Source organism: Sinocyclocheilus anshuiensis, unplaced genomic scaffold (genome assembly GCF_001515605.1).
Source record: "Sinocyclocheilus anshuiensis isolate Anshui unplaced genomic scaffold, SAMN03320099.WGS_v1.1 scaffold1406, whole genome shotgun sequence".
Classification (NCBI taxonomy): Eukaryota; Metazoa; Chordata; class Actinopteri; order Cypriniformes; family Cyprinidae; genus Sinocyclocheilus; species Sinocyclocheilus anshuiensis.
This window is the reverse complement of record NW_015557146.1, coordinates 70,911-76,033: the sequence shown is the minus strand read 5'-3', so window position 1 is coordinate 76,033 and position 5,123 is coordinate 70,911. Positions and strand designations below refer to the sequence as shown.

Sequence of the window (5,123 nt, the reverse complement as noted above, 5' to 3'; positions counted from 1 at the left end):
ACAAAAAAAAAACTCCATTTTGAGACATGGAAGCCATTTAGACAGATTTATCAAAATAGGAACAATTTTTGATAATTTGTAATCTGTAATTTGTCAATGTAATCTGACAAAAACCTCCATTTTGGGACTTTGAGGACATTAAAATATAGCCTATATTTATGAAAATAAAGATGATTTTTGACTTTTAGATAGAGTTTGAAGTAAAAATCTACCAACAAAATCTGACAGTTCCTCCATGGCCTCAGTGTCTCAAAATGGAGGAACTGTCAGATTTTGTTGGTAGATTTTTACTTCAAACTCTATCTAAAAGTCAAAAATCATCTTTATTTTCATAAATATAGGCTATATTTTAATGTCCTCAAAGTCCCAAAATGGAGGTTTTTGTCAGATTACATTGACAAATTACAGATTACAAATTAAAAACGAGACAATTTCTGATAGCTTGAGCCCACAAAATCTCAGAAAAAAAACTCATTTAGATGTACATTTAGATAAAACAGAGATGATTTTTGACCTGTGTGTGAATTAGATATAGTTTGAGGACAAATTTACCAAAAAAGAAACAGCCTAAAACCTCTATTTTGGACATTTAGATATAAATTTATTAAAATAATCACAATTTTGATAGTTTGAGCGAACAAAATCAGAGAAAAAACCTTGGTTTTGTGACACTGGAGATGTTTAAATATGATGAGATGATTTTTGACTATAGTCCGTGTGAAAAATCTGACAGAAACTCCATTTTGAGACACTGACGCCATGCAGATGTACAGTTATTAAAATAGATGGTTTTCGACTAGCGTGAGTTAGTACACATTTAGAGGACACATTTGCCTGTAGAAGTGAGCAAAAACCTCCATTTGGAGACACCGAGGACATTTAGGTGTACAAAAAAAGAGATGATTTTTGATAGTTTGAGCCAATCAAATCTGACAAAATCCTCCTTTTTGAAGAAATTTTGATACACATACAAGACGATCTTTGACTAGTGCGTTTGAGTTTGTAGTTTGAGGACAAATTTGCCTATGGAAACGGACAAAATCTGTCAAAAACCTTCTTGGAGTCATTGAGGACATGAAACTAAAACGTGAAACAATCATCCTAATTTATTCAAATCTGGCATGAGATTATGATATAAGTGCATAAAGAGGGTGTGGCTTTGAATTACTCCACTGTCAAGCCTCGTTTTGTGCAAATCCAGCACAGGATGCACTGAAGACCGAGACAGCATGTCCAAAAACACAAATCCACCCGGCATGAAATATTCAAAGCCAAGAGCCGAAAACACCCTGAACTCCAATCTCACTGTGATTAATACAAACATAGCACATATTCAAGAGCACAAGCAAGAGTTCAGCCCATGAGAACCCATATTCCGTGTTCCCAACAATGTCTTCAGTGGCTACACAGCTTTAATTGCTCTATTCAGTTCCTATATTTAGTGCATTCACAATAAAGCACAATGCATTAACATGCCAATTCACTACTAAATCAGTGCATTAAGCTATTCTAAGTGCATGAGAGCCATCATAAAAAAACATGCATATATAGAGAGAGCACCCGTTTTGGAGCATGCAATTGATTTCTAAAAGAACTGATGTTCATAGATCATTCATACAATGCAAATACGCGCAGTTTTCTTAGTTTTGGGATCAAACCGTCAACTAAAACCTCTCCAGACTACATGTTGATTTTAATAACCGAGTCCGCTGAAATTGAGTGTTGCTCACTAGTTTCCAGCAGGTGGGCATTTCTGGACCGAATCTCAGAAGATCGCAGAGCCGGCATCAGTTTGCAAGAACATATCAGATGCATAACCAGACTTTTATTATAAATGCGCTTGAAATCAGATATGCGAGGCTGGCACGGCGCACGGTGGCATCCATTCTCACTTTACACGAGCGGGGCTTTGAGAGCCTTTGAGCGGGATGACTGTCCCACGGATGAAGCTGGTGGATAACACCCCCCAAAAAACGCGGAAACCGGCTGTGAAGTCTTGAAACGCGTCAAAAATGAGTTTATTCCTAATGCGCAAAACGCGTCTGGAGCGCAAACTGCGCGCAGGGCACCACCTTCTCCGAGCGCGTGCAGTTCTTCAGACGCTCTTCGTCTGAAGTGCATGCTTTATTCCCACCCGTTCCTGACATTAGAATAAAGTGATTAACTGCTCTTACCTTGTTTTAACGAGTGCGTTCCTGTGTTCCCCGTGATTCTGCACGCGGAAAACCTCCTCACATCTTCGTGCGCGTCGCGCCAAGGAATAAAGGACGGTAATAATCCAAGGAGAGAGCAGATCCAAGGCGATAGAGAGAGAGCTCCGGGCGCGGACGGCGGCGAATAGCGGTTTAAATCTGTCTCTCTCTCTCTCTCTCGGACTCCACCCCTGCTTTAAAAGCCGCTCGCGTTGGCTCCGCCCCATTCAGGAACGCGCTGACTCTTTTTTAGAATCATCTGAAAGGATGAATCGCGTGAAGAAATGTGGATTTGGATATTTCTCCTCATTTTCATTCAATTAAACTAAATTATTATTATTATTGCTTGCTTGTACATTCATAAAATGTGATTAAATGAATTGTTTATTAGTACAGTAACTAATAGTAACTTATTTTTCATTGAAATCTGCATAAAGACAATATAGTGAATAGTATACAATTTTAATAACATTCATATAATTATTTGATTAATAATTTGTTTTTTTACATCACAGTAATGAGAATGAGATTTGATTAAAGTAATAAAAATAGAATTATAATGTAAAGGGAGTGTAAAAAGGCTATTTTTAATGCTGCAGTAAATCATATTAACTGGTTAAATTGTACAAATTTTGTTTACTGTAACACTTTGTTTACTTACATTTCATGTAAGTTTATGCAAAATACTGTAAAATAATACATTAATAAAAAATTGAAATATTTATTAATACACTGATTAAATCATTCTTTTTTAATTAAAATCAGCATAGAGACAAAATTGCATTAATGAGAATGATGTTTGATAATTAAAAATAGAATTATAATGTAAATGGATTGTAAAATGCTATTGTTAATGCTAAAAATGCTATAGTAAATCATATTAACATGTTAAACTTTGCAAATTTATTGTAAATGAAAATGATGATAATAGATTTAACACCATATTACATGTCACTGTTGTGCAAAATACTGCAAAAAAATATGTAAAAAAAATAAAATATCAATTAGTATAGTAACAAAAACCATTCTTTCTGGGCATAATATACATTTTTGAACTGAAAACAGCATAAATGACAGACAATACATTTACGATTTCAATAATATTAATATAATTATTCAATTTATCTTAATACAGTAATAAAAATAATTATTATATTTATATTATATTACGCCCCATTCAGGAACGCGCTGACTCTTTTTTAGAATCATCTGAAAGGATGAATCGCGTGAAGAAATGTGGATTTGGATATTTCTCCTCATTTTCATTCAATTAAACTAAATTATTATTATTATTGCTTGCTTGTACATTCATAAAATGTGATTAAATGAATTGTTTATTAGTACAGTAACTAATAGTAACTTATTTTTCATTGAAATCTGCATAAAGACAATATAGTGAATAGTATACAATTTTAATAACATTCATATAATTATTTTATTAATAATTTGTTTTTTTTACATCACAGTAATGAGAATGAGATTTGATTAAAGTAATAAAAATAGAATTATAATGTAAAGGGAGTAATAAAATTAAAAATTAAAATACAGTAATAAAAATAATTATTATATTTATATTATATTATATTTATAATAATGATATTAAAATCAGCATAAATGAAGGACAAAATGTAAATAATATTAATATAATAATTCTGCATTTAACTAATTAATTAAATTTATTTTAATACAGTAATAAAAACCTTTCTGGACATCATTTTTTATATTTTTTTCATTAAAATCAGCATAAAGAAAGACAATATAGTTATGATTTAAATAACATTAATATAATTAGTAAACATTTAAATAACTTTTTTTGTTTTAATGCAGTAATAAAAATAATTTCAAATAATGATATAATTATTTAACATTAAATAATGCAATTTATTTTAATGATAATTAAAAAAATGAACAAATTCAGTCAACATTAATATAATTAGTAAACATTTAAATAACTTTTTTTGTTTTAATGCAGTAATAAAAATAATTTCAAATAATGATATAATTATTTAACATTAAATAATGCAATTTATTTTAATGATAATTAAACAAATGAACAAATTCAGTCTAAAATCCTACAAAAAAACTTAATTATAATATAAAAGGAATATAAAAATGCTACAGTTTAATTTAAATGCTACAAATTAATTGTAAAAAAAAAAAGAAAATATATTTAATAGCACACTACACTCTAAAAAATGCTGGGTTAAATACAACCCAGTGCTGGGTAAAATAGGGACAAACCCAGCAATTGGGTTGTTTTGACCCAGCGGTTGGGTTACTACCCAGAAGGTTGGGTTAAACATTTAACCCAACCGCTGGGTCAAAACAGCTGGGTTTGTCCCTATTTTACCCAGCACTGGGTTGTATTTTTAGTGTGTATATGTCATTTTTGTGTAAAACACTTTAAAAATAGTCTTTGTGTACTTTTATTTTTTTCTTAAAAATGAATATAAATTTCTTAATTTATTTTGATATTAGGGTGAAATATGAAAAAAGTATTTTTAATTAAAAGCCATATAAAAAGATTTTTTAAAAGCCATCTTTTACTAATTTTATAGGGGTTTATGGCCGGGCAGCTTCAGATGGCCGAGGACGCATTGTTACACGACTGAATTCAGTCTGCAGCTGGTAAAGGAAGACGGGACAGGACAAGTCACAAAGTTTTGGCGTAACAGACCGTGTCCTCCTGACTTTCAATGACTTCCATGCATGTTCTCAGCCTTTGCTTCTTCTGGTTGATACATACTGTATACTTATGCCACACGTGTGGGCTGCCGCACATGCTGATCGGCTTTGGCGTGAGAGCCAAACTTAGCCTGAGCGGAGGCCAGTCGGCACCCGAACGCGTTGGCATCCAGAAACATCTTCTGGAGTTCGAATCCTCCACAGCAGTCACAAAAAACCTGCCATTTTGCCAACTGTTACACAATG

General features: G+C 32.2%; 1 protein-coding gene across 29 annotated transcripts in view; it reads right to left on the bottom strand.

The window, feature by feature from the left end:
* Positions 1 to 2,346, bottom strand: part of ptprsa (protein tyrosine phosphatase receptor type Sa) — a 237,753-nt gene extending 235,407 nt beyond the window's left edge. For all 29 annotated transcript variants that reach the window (XM_016473225.1, XM_016473226.1, XM_016473228.1 and 26 more), the window contains exon 1: positions 2,175 to 2,346. The gene's annotated coding sequence lies outside the window, so the exon portion shown is untranslated. The remainder of the gene's footprint in view (positions 1 to 2,174) is intronic.
* Positions 2,347 to 5,123: the final 2,777 nt, after the last annotated feature.